Raw genomic sequence first — 10,443 nt, forward strand, 5'->3', positions numbered from 1 at the left:
GCAGGCATCATGGCTCTGGAACAATGGAAGTGGGATTTGGGAAGTAGTTGGTGCTTGGGACATGTCTAAGAGAGTCTTTGCTTATTCTCCAGGAGAGCCAGGTCCTCCTGACTCTTACAAACCCCGTGGAAAACCTCACCCATGTGACACTGTTGGAGTGTGAGGAGGGGGACCCTGATAACATCAACAGCACTGCCAAGGTAGGGGCACTTTCACTTGTCCCGCAGACCCTCACGTGGCCTCATTGGACCTCGCCTGAATGACCTCATTTGGCCTAGCTAAATGACTTCACACCATCGCGCATCTCTTCACTGCCTGAGCTTGACTTTGTTTATCCCCGTGTGCACAGCCACCGCCCTGTAGGGAAGTCTCATTGTTTTGTTTTGTTTTAAAATACAAGAGCACAGATTTACTTTAATTTCCATTAGTTTAAATTCGGGAGGGGGGGCTGAGGATTTGGCCTAGTGGCAAAGAGTGCTTGCCTCGTATACATGAAGCCCTGGGTTCAATTCCCCAGCACCATATATACAAAAAATGGCCAGAAGTGGCGCTGTGGCTCAAGTGGCAGAGTGCTAGCCTTGAACAAAAAGCCAGGGACAGTGCTCAGGCCCTGAGTCCAAGGCCCAGGACTGGCAAAAAAAAAAAAAAAAAAAAAAAAAAAAATTCGGGAGGAGTACAGCATCACATGGATTCTTTGTCCAATGGCCTTAGCAGGAAGGTTGCTTCGGAATTTGGCACGGACCATGCCACTGTTTCCATGAGCACAAGTTACCTTTCCCCAGATTACTCTGGTTTTGTTAGGTTTGCCGCCAGGAGTCACTGTGTTATTTTTTGCTTTGTATACATAAGCACATCTCTTGCCCAAGTAGAAATCAGTATCACCTCGGGCATAGACACCTTCAGTTTTAAGGAGAGCCATGTACTCCCTTTGGTTCCGGAGACCACACTTATAGCCAGCAAAAATGGCCTAGCACCACAGCCTTCCAGACATTTTGCCTTTTCGAAGTCCTGTTCCCAGCAGGCCTCCACAGGCTTCAAGATCTCTCATTGTTTCTTACACCGTCTCTAACAGTAACTTCCTATCTGGCCTCACTGTTTGGTACATAGCCCCATCTCTATTTCAGCCTCTTATCTCTGGTGCTGCCAAGGTGGCTGATCTAAATCTAACTCTGCATGGCATGTCAATCATTTATCATCTCTCTTACGCTCAACATAAAAGTCCAAATTTCTAGGCATAACCTACGAGCTCCCTACTGACGATTTCTGTGTTCTTCAGATTCTCAGACTTAATATTCTCCATATGCTGCTGTATTCATAGTTGTAAAAGAAGCTAGGTGCCAGTAGCTCACACATGTAATCCTAGCTAGTCCAGAGGCTAAGATTTGAGGATTGCGGTTCAAAGCTAGCCCAAGCAGCAAAGTCTGTGAGACTGATCACCAATTAACTACCCAGGAAATGGAGCTGTGGCTCAAGTGTTAGAGCACAAACCTTGAGCACAAAAGCTCAGAGGCAGCTCCCAGGCCCTGAGTTCAAGCCCCAGGACTGGCACACGCGTGCGTGTGCACACACACACAGAGTTATAAATGTACTTTGGAATGTATATTCAACACAAACACATACAATGACATAAGGACAGTAGATGTACTTGTGGTCATGGAAAATTGTTATGTGCTCTATAGACCCTTATGTTGCAATTAAGCCTTAATTTTGCTACTTGAAAGACTAATATCAACCGCACCTGTTACAGATCCAGATGTAAAACAAAGTGGTGGAAAATGAAAGATAGCAAATCTTTAAGCTAGGTCTATTCATTTTTTTTTGTCTCCTAACTAGAACTGCTTATGAGTGCTATATTTTTTAAAGAGTCAGGAGAGGGTGTTATCTATCTTTGGATATATATTTGTTACAAGTACCATGCTGAATTATGAATCAGTAATACATGCTATATAGAGTAAAGTTCTTGTTCTAAAATTCCCAGTACTAGAAGAATCATTGGCACAATATAGAGGCCACACTTTATTCATTCAACTAACACAAAATCACCATCTTACTATTTAGTTAATGCCTTGTATATTCTGTGTCAAGGAATTCAGGAGAGCCATGTGGGTTTTTAAAAGGAGATAAGGAGATTGGATGTGTAGCTCAAGCCTGTAATCCCAGCTACTCAGGAAGGAGGCAGAAGTAGTGAGGACAGCAGTTTGAGGCCCAGCCCAGGCAAAAAGTTAATGAGAACCATCTCAATGAACAAGCAGGGCCTGGTGGTGCATACATGCAATCCCAGCCACAGGAGAGGCATGGGCAGGAGGATCGGGATTGGTGGCCAGCCTGGACAAAAGTTATGTGCCCCTATCTGAAAAATGACTGGGAGGTGTGGCTCAAGTGTGAAGCTATGAGTTCAAACCTCCATACCACCAGACACAATATATGTTTTACGTTGGAACTATGGTTTCTCTTTCATATTTTCTTCAAAAAAGAAAGAAAAGTGAATAGTGTTAAATACTCAAAATATGTGTGTGTGCGTGTGTGTGGTGATATTAGACCTCATGCTGTCACTGATTTTTTTCTTGTTCACAGCTGGTTGTCTACTATTTGAGCCATACTGCCAATCTGACATTTTGTTAGTCAGTTAGAGTCTCTCAAAGTTACCTGTCCTGGCTGGCTTTGAACTGTGATCCTCTGAGCTCAGCTTCCTGCATAGCCAGGGCTACAGGGATCAACCATCAGCACCCAACAAAAGATTTTGTTTGTTCTAGTACCAGGAGACTGAACTTAGAGTTTCGATTTTTTGTTTGTTTGTTTGTTTTTGCTTAAGAATGGTATTTTTCCGCTTGAGCAACACTTCTACTTCTGGCTTTTTGGTGGCTATCTGGGGTAAGAGTCACACAGACTTTCCTGGAACTGTACTCCTCAGATCTGTCTCCTGAGTAGCTAGAATTACAGCTATCCCACCTGCACCTGGCTTTCCAAAAGATACTTCCTAAATATAGCAAACATCCATGCATTCTTCATGTAAGAAAATAAAGCATTAAAACAAAGCAAAAGTTAAAAAGGATATTAAAAATACAATTGGAAGGTTCCTCTTTCTCACTAGTTGGATTCCCCCTTGCAGCCTCAGTGAGCTGAGGCAGCCACTGGACTGTATTCCTCCCATACATTGCTTTGGTCTTATGCTTCAGTCAGGAATGTCTGTATTAGCAACCAGTGTTTTCAGCTCTGTGGAGTATGGTGCTATTTGTGTCCTAAAGCTAGCTTCACTTGGATGTACCGTGAAGACTTGGTCCTCCCACCTGTGCTCCTGTCTGAAGCCTACCTATCTCTGCTCTCCAGGTGGTGGTCCCTCCCAAAGAGCTGGTCCTGGCGGGCAAGGACGCAGCCGCCGAGTATGATGAGCTGGCAGAGCCCCAGGACTTTCAGGATGACCCTGAGTGAGTGACCTTGTTGTGACTGACAGAAATCCAGCACACAAGGCAGATGTGGGGTCAGCAGAAATGCAAAGCAAAAGAACTAGGCTTGGGCAGAGAAGCAATAGCTTATTATGCTGGTTTATAACCAAACAGGCCAGGGTCTTCCTCAGCAAGATACTGAAGAGAACACAAGATGGAGTAGAAATGTAAAGACAAAGGTGAAATTAGTGGTTACTGAACTTCAGTTGACTTCAGGAGGTACCAGGACACCTTGTAGTTTTGTTATTCTGTACAATTCCAGGCCCATGCCCTGAGGATGTCTAGCAAGTCTGCCAGGGACTAGAAATATGAATTTTATGACAAGCTTTCGCATGCCCATAGTGGTAAATTTAAAGGGACGTTTGCAGCCCACGGTCATAATGGAGGAAAGTTGGCAGCAGCCTCTCGGCATACCAGTTTTGGCAAATTCATGATTAAATACTGTATAGTCATTAAGTAGAATGAACAAGATTTGTGTACACTAATATGTAAAGGTTATGATAGAGTAAACAAGAGGCACCGTTGTGGCTCAAAGTGTAGAGCACTAGCCTTGAGCAAAAAAGCTCAGGGACAGTGCCCAGGCAGAGTTCAAGCCCCAAGATGGACCAAAAAACAGACAGAGTAAACAAAATGAAGTTACAGAATAGGTGGTCTCCATCATGTTATTTAAAATGTAGGAAAATGCCGGGCAGGTTAAGAACCAAAGTCCTTACAGTGTATATGAGCTGTGTAAAAGAACAAGGATTAGGTTTTTTATGACCATATTTTACTTTTGTAATATGAACAAAACATCTATTGCTGATAAAACAAGAATGTAGTCATCCCACAGATTCCTCATAGTATTATAACTTAGTCCTGGTGCTTTGGTAGCACTAGGACTTTGTGTGACTTACTAACACTATGATTTTCTTCCATAGCATTATAGCCTTCAGGAAAGCCAACAAAGTGGGCATTTTCATCAAAGTTACCCCACAGCGTGAGGAGGGCGAAGTGACCGTGTGCTTCAAGATGAAGCATGATTTCAAAAACCTGGCTGCCCCCATCCGCCCTATCGAAGAAAGTGACCAGGGCACAGAAGTCATCTGGCTCACCCAGCATGTGGAACTCAGCTTGGGCCCACTTCTTCCTTAAAAGATTCCCTGGTGACCAGATCCCAAGCATATCTGTGACGCCACCACCCCATGTTAAACATGGAAGCTCCTGCTTCGTTAGGCCTTGTGTATAACCATGTCCTCACTAGGCCTTGTGTATAACCATGTCCTCATGCACTCTGAACCCCCTTCCTTCAGGTGGAGCCTAGGCCAGGTCCTGGAAGTGCAGTAAGACTTTAGCTCCTCCTGCTCTCACTCTGTTGACACCAGTAAGTCTTTGTCTCCCTCACTCAGCCCTGCACGTTCAGTAATAGCACAGCTCCCTCCCAGTGAAGGGATGGCTGTTCCTCAGAGTGGCTGGCATTAGATGCCACCTGAGAAACCATCTCTCTCTGGTCTCACACAGTCTAACATGAAACATTAAATAATAACCTAAACTTGGACCTGTTCTTAATGACCCACCGTCAGTGTCCGTGTTCCACGAAATACAGAGGGGCGTTCTGGAGCGCACCCCAGCACTTGCCCTCAGGGCCTCCTGCCGCCGTGGATTTCCACTTGACCGAACTCAGAATTGTCTTCAGGTGGGGGAGACCTGTCAAGTTCTTGAGGCGCTCTCTTTGCCCTTTTCTTCTAGGTGAATAGGACTCTCATTTACCAGTGGCTCTTAAACTTTTCCTCAATATAATATGGAACTTTGAAGATGGCTTTGAGAAACAAGTGATCCCATTCATTTTAAACATGGCCGCGGTATGGAGGGCCAATGCTGCCACAGGGAGGCAGACTGTAGATCTCATTCCCTAGCCTTGCTCTCTTCTGCTCTTCAGTTCAAGAAATTGTTCTGAATAGTTGGGATCTGGAAAGAGCTCACAGAAAACCTAATAAGTGGACAAGTTTACTGCTGGAATGCAGAACACATGTTTAAGGTTTGATTTTTAGCATGATCTGAACTAGTGCTCTCTCCACTACTTGAAGTTGAAATTAATTATTGTATTCTGACTTCAAAACTGGGTAGTAACAAAAAGAACTTTACCCCTGATGGAGATGAAGACTTGTGCAGTGTACAAATAAGACCATTTGGGCTGTAACCGTGAAGTTTGCAAGGAGCACGGAATGCCCGCTTGCTGCAGACACGCCGCATGCCTTAAAAGAGGCAGGAGCCAAGTTGCTAACCTTTATTTCTGGGACACTTTCTGAAATTAAAAAAGTTGACCACCAGCTGCACCACTTTTTTTTTTTTAAGTATTCTTAGTAAGTGGCTGACTTCGGAAGAAAACTTTCTTGTTTACCCTCATTTTATGTTTAATTTTAAGTCTAGTTTGGAAAAAAAATCAAATAGGTAATCTAGAGTACAGATAACGACAAAGTCCTTGTCAATTCTCTTGAAAGATGAAACTATTGAAGAAACTTTTGAAAGACACTAAGTTGTAAGGTCAATATTCCCACAGTGTAATGTATATGCTGCAATGTAAGACAACTCTAATATGATGGTAATGGTAACTAAGATAGAACCTTTCTAGCAGGAAAATAGTTTTCAGGCTATTAGGATAGTTTAACTTTCTGTGACCCCCCTACAGTATCAAATTAATTTTATTCGCTACTGCTACAGCCTCCTGTGAAGGTCCCCGGCTTGCCAGTGCAGGCGGCAGAGTGGAGAATGGGCTCCTGTCGCTTGTAGGTCTGCGTGCCTCTGTGGTGGGTTGCCAGAAGAAACAATGTTGAAATAATGGGTCCCATCACTCCCCTGTGGTAACAGAAGTACTCAACACTTTTGGTCATAACTTTGCTCTCCAGAAGCCAAATGCACTAACAGAATAGCAGAGCTGTTGGTCTGATGTTTCCTCCAGATATGTTTTAGTGCAAACCAGTATCGTGTGTTCGTAGAAATGGTTCAGCACCTGCAGCTGGTTAATTAGAAATTGTATCTGTTGCCCTTTTCTTGTGTTAGACAAAGTGCTAGTCGTTGCGCACCGTGACAGGAGAGTTAGAGGCCGTACAAGGCCGTACGTAGCACCTGAAACTGTAATTCTGGAAACTTAAGGCTAAGTTAATTTGGGTTTGTGACTTGATCACACCAGTGTTCTTTTGATCAAAGTGCATATTACAGGCATAATGAGCTAGATGTTATGCGTGTTTGTGAAGAGACATCATTTTTGGTCTCTTTTTGGAATGGAAGACACTCCTTGATCTTTATGAGTAACAGGTTACTGTTTTGCCTTATTGCCTAATGTAGTGAAATAAAGCAGATAAAATTTGGCTGTGTCTTTGGTTTTGTTTCACAAAACCTGCTTGGAAGTAGCCTGGCTCAAAATCTGACCACAGTTGAGTTTCTAAATTTGGTTTGTGAAAATCCATAGGCAGGCTCTTTTCCATTTGTTTAGATGGACCAAGGTAAAATGTCGTTCCTGATTACTTTTAACAGTATTATAGGTAGAGTTTGTTACGTGTTCCTTCTATATATATGCTCAGAACCATTCTATAAATGTGGCTATACTTCTACCAGCTTTATCTCCTGGGTCATTTTTTAAGAGATTTCCTTTCAAATATACAACCGTTACAAGGAAGCAACCCTCCACCTCCCGCTGTGCTCAGACCTCCCTTCCCTCCTGTGACTGCCTGCACGGGTGCTGCTCCCGGCTAAGCCAGCCCTGCTTCCACTCCCGGCCTCAACCCTACCACATCCGCTCTCCTCTCACCAGCACAGCCTCTGTCAGCCTGTGGATGAGGCCGGACCGGACCTGAGGCTTTCCCCTGGGCTCTGTCTGCCTCGTGCCACCCTAGCCTCCCTGCCCTTTGGTCCTCCCATGCAGGCTGTCCCCTCTGCCTGGAAAGCTCCCCTAAGGTTCCTATAGCTCACTACCACCACACTTGGGTCTTTGCGCAATATTGCCTTTCTGTCAGGCATGGGTGGTTCACACTTGTAGTCCTCACTGTTCACAAGGTTGATATCTGATGGTTCAAAGGCAGCGCAGGCAGGGAAGTCCCTTAGACTGTTACCTCAAAAAAAAGCCAGAAGTGGGGCTGGGGATATGGCCTAGTGGGCAAGAGTACCTGCCTCGGATACACGAGGCCCTAGGTTCGATTCCCCAGCACCACATATATAGAAAACGGCCAGAAGCGGCACTGTGGCTCAAGTGGCAGAGTGCTAGCCTTGAGCGGGAAGAAGCTAGGGACAGTGCTCAGACCCTGAGTCCAAGGCCCAGGACTGGCCAAAAAAAAAAAAAAAAAGCCAGAAGTGGAGCTGTGGCCCAGGTAGTAGAGTTGTCACCTTGAGCAAAAATAAGCTTAGAGACAGCACTCAAACCCCAGGACCACCACACACACACACATACACACATATATAAATTGCTTTTGTGTGGTTTCTTCTGACCTTTCCCTAATGTACACATTCCCTATTCCCTTGTTACCTTGTTTTACCTCCACAGCACTGGCCACTCATCTCTTGCCATCCAACGTACTATACATTTTACTTCCTGAATAACCATTCTAGAACATTTACTCTGAAACACCTACCCAAAATGACAAGTTCCAAGTGTTAAGTCATATAGAATCAAACGATCACAAAGTCGTTTCCTTCTCGTTCATAGCCCTCCCCTGTTCTGGTTAAAGCCAGGAAAATATGTTTGTAATATCTTACACTTCCTCATTTTTATAATACAAGCTTTCCCAGGCAACCATAGCACCTGCTAAATAACGTTTCCATTTAAGGCTACATCTAAGTACATAGTACTAATTTTATTTTACAGTTGCAGAGGTAATAGAAAGGGGTTTTTGTAAATTTAAATTTTTGTAAATTTAAGTCACATGGTTTGGAGTTCTGCAGAAGTGTCTTCCCATGATGCAAGAATCCTCAGCCCCTCTCAAAAAGTGGACAGATGCCAGGCACCAGTGACTCACGCCTGTAATCCTAGCCACGGGAGGCTGAGTTCTGAGGATCATGGTTCAAAGCCAGCCCAGGCAGGAAAGTTCATGAGGTTTTTATCTCCAATTAACCACCAGAAAACCACAAGTGACGCTGTTGCTCAAGTGGTGGATTGCTAGCCTTGTGCTGAAGAGGATAGGGCCCAGACCCAGAGTTCAAGCCCTATGACTGACAAAAAGTGTACAGATGACAAAATTATAAACATTCTTGGATATATCAAACAATTGATATGGCAGGGAAGTCAAACAGCCTGAATTCCAAGGAGAATCTCTCTCTGTGTGTATAGATACATATGTGTACGTATGTATGTGACATGTAACAAGTATGAGGAGAAAGGCATTTTGGCCACTATACAGCAAGTAAGAGGAAGTGAACTAAAATAGTAATTGATAAAGACAAAGTATGAACCTAGGGGTTCAAACACGGTGGGGGGGGGTGGTTGTACATACTAATCAGCACTAAGAGTAACCCTACCGCATGAGAGCTCTTGAGAGCCTTGCTTGGTTTGGGGGGGGGTGTGCCTGTGGGAAAGGCATGCAGTCTGCCTCCCTGCCCATGTTCTGTTCTCAGTGTGAGGCCTGAACCACTGAGGCCAGGCCACAAGCTGCCTCTCCTCAGATTGCTGCTGCTGAGACAAGGTAAGCAAAACCTCTGCCTGTGAGAAGGATAAGCTGCAATCCTAAACCAACCACTCTTTACCAAGTCTATTAAAAGTTTCCTTCCACCACAGAAAAGATAGGAACTCTCCTCTATAACCCAGATACAAGTAAAAGTTTAACCGGTACATGAAAAGAAGGAAAGAGGGGCTGGGAATATGGCCTAGTGGCAAGAGAGCTAGCCTCATATACATGAAGCCCTGGGTTCGATTCTCCAGCACCACATATCTAGAAAATGGCCAGAAGTGGCGCTGTGGCTTAAGTGGCAGAGTGCTAGCCTTGAGCAAAAAGGAAGCCAGGGACAGTGCTCAGGCCCTGAGTCCAAGCCCCAGGACTGGCAAAAAAAAAAAAAAAAGGGAAAGAGTGCTAAGAAAGAACGAGTCCTAAAGCCTAGGCACATAGTACCTGCTACAGCCCGAAGCTGAATTAAAACACAGAACCTTTTATTCCTCCTCTAGTACCAGGCTAGCGAGCAGCTAGTAACAAACATAAATTGCTAGAGGATGTGGAAGGTAGAAAGACACTGGCTTCACCATGCGGATGTGTAGGACAGGTGTAAACTGAAAATGAAGCACAAAACAATGCTAGGATATAGGATATTTGTGATACATTAAAGACAATCACAGCAACCACGCGTCCCAGTGTAGCTCCTGAGCCAGTGGATCAAACCCCATGCAGAACACCATCCCAAGCCCAGAAGCTTCCGTAGGGGACAGAACACAGATGAATAGCTGCTATGGGCTGAGAGTGAGGAGAGCAAATTTGTCTATTGGCATGAGAGAACTTGTTTGGGATAGCAGAACTTACGTGTGGAGAATATATGCAAAACTTCTTGATAACTAAAAAGTAAAGTCTGTATGTGTGGTGTTTGTGTGCATGTGCATGCACACCCTGACTGGGGTTTGCACTCGGGGCCTCACAGTCTCAGTTGGCGTTCTCTGCTTAACCACTCTTCCACTTGAGCCACACCTCCACTTCTGACTTTTTTGTTATTAATTGGGACTTTTCTGCCCGGATAGCTTTGAACAGTGATCCTCACATCTCAGTTTCCTGCATAGCTAGGATTACAAGTGTGAGCCACCAGTTCCCAGCTTTAAAATTCTTAACTGTTTGTAAAGTATGCTTTATATAACCTTATTTAATGAGGTATTTTAAATGAATATATGAAGAAGTTTGATGGAAGGTCAAACATGAAAGTGATATTAGAATGAAATTCTTAGAAGAACATATTTGCAGAATTGAGGCACTGGGAATGTGGTTTCAAGGTAGAATGCTTCTCTAGCATGCATAAAGCCCTGGGTTTGGTTCCTCAGCACCACATAAATAGAAAAGGC

General features: G+C 44.3%; 1 pseudogene; it reads right to left on the minus strand.

Annotated features, from left to right (window-relative positions):
• Window positions 1-658: 658 nt before the first annotated feature.
• LOC125345126 lies at window positions 659-1,027 on the minus strand (annotated as a pseudogene).
• Window positions 1,028-10,443: the final 9,416 nt, after the last annotated feature.

The sequence above is a fragment of the Perognathus longimembris genome, unplaced genomic scaffold (assembly GCF_023159225.1).
Source record: "Perognathus longimembris pacificus isolate PPM17 unplaced genomic scaffold, ASM2315922v1 HiC_scaffold_5321, whole genome shotgun sequence".
NCBI classification, from domain to species: Eukaryota; Metazoa; Chordata; class Mammalia; order Rodentia; family Heteromyidae; genus Perognathus; species Perognathus longimembris.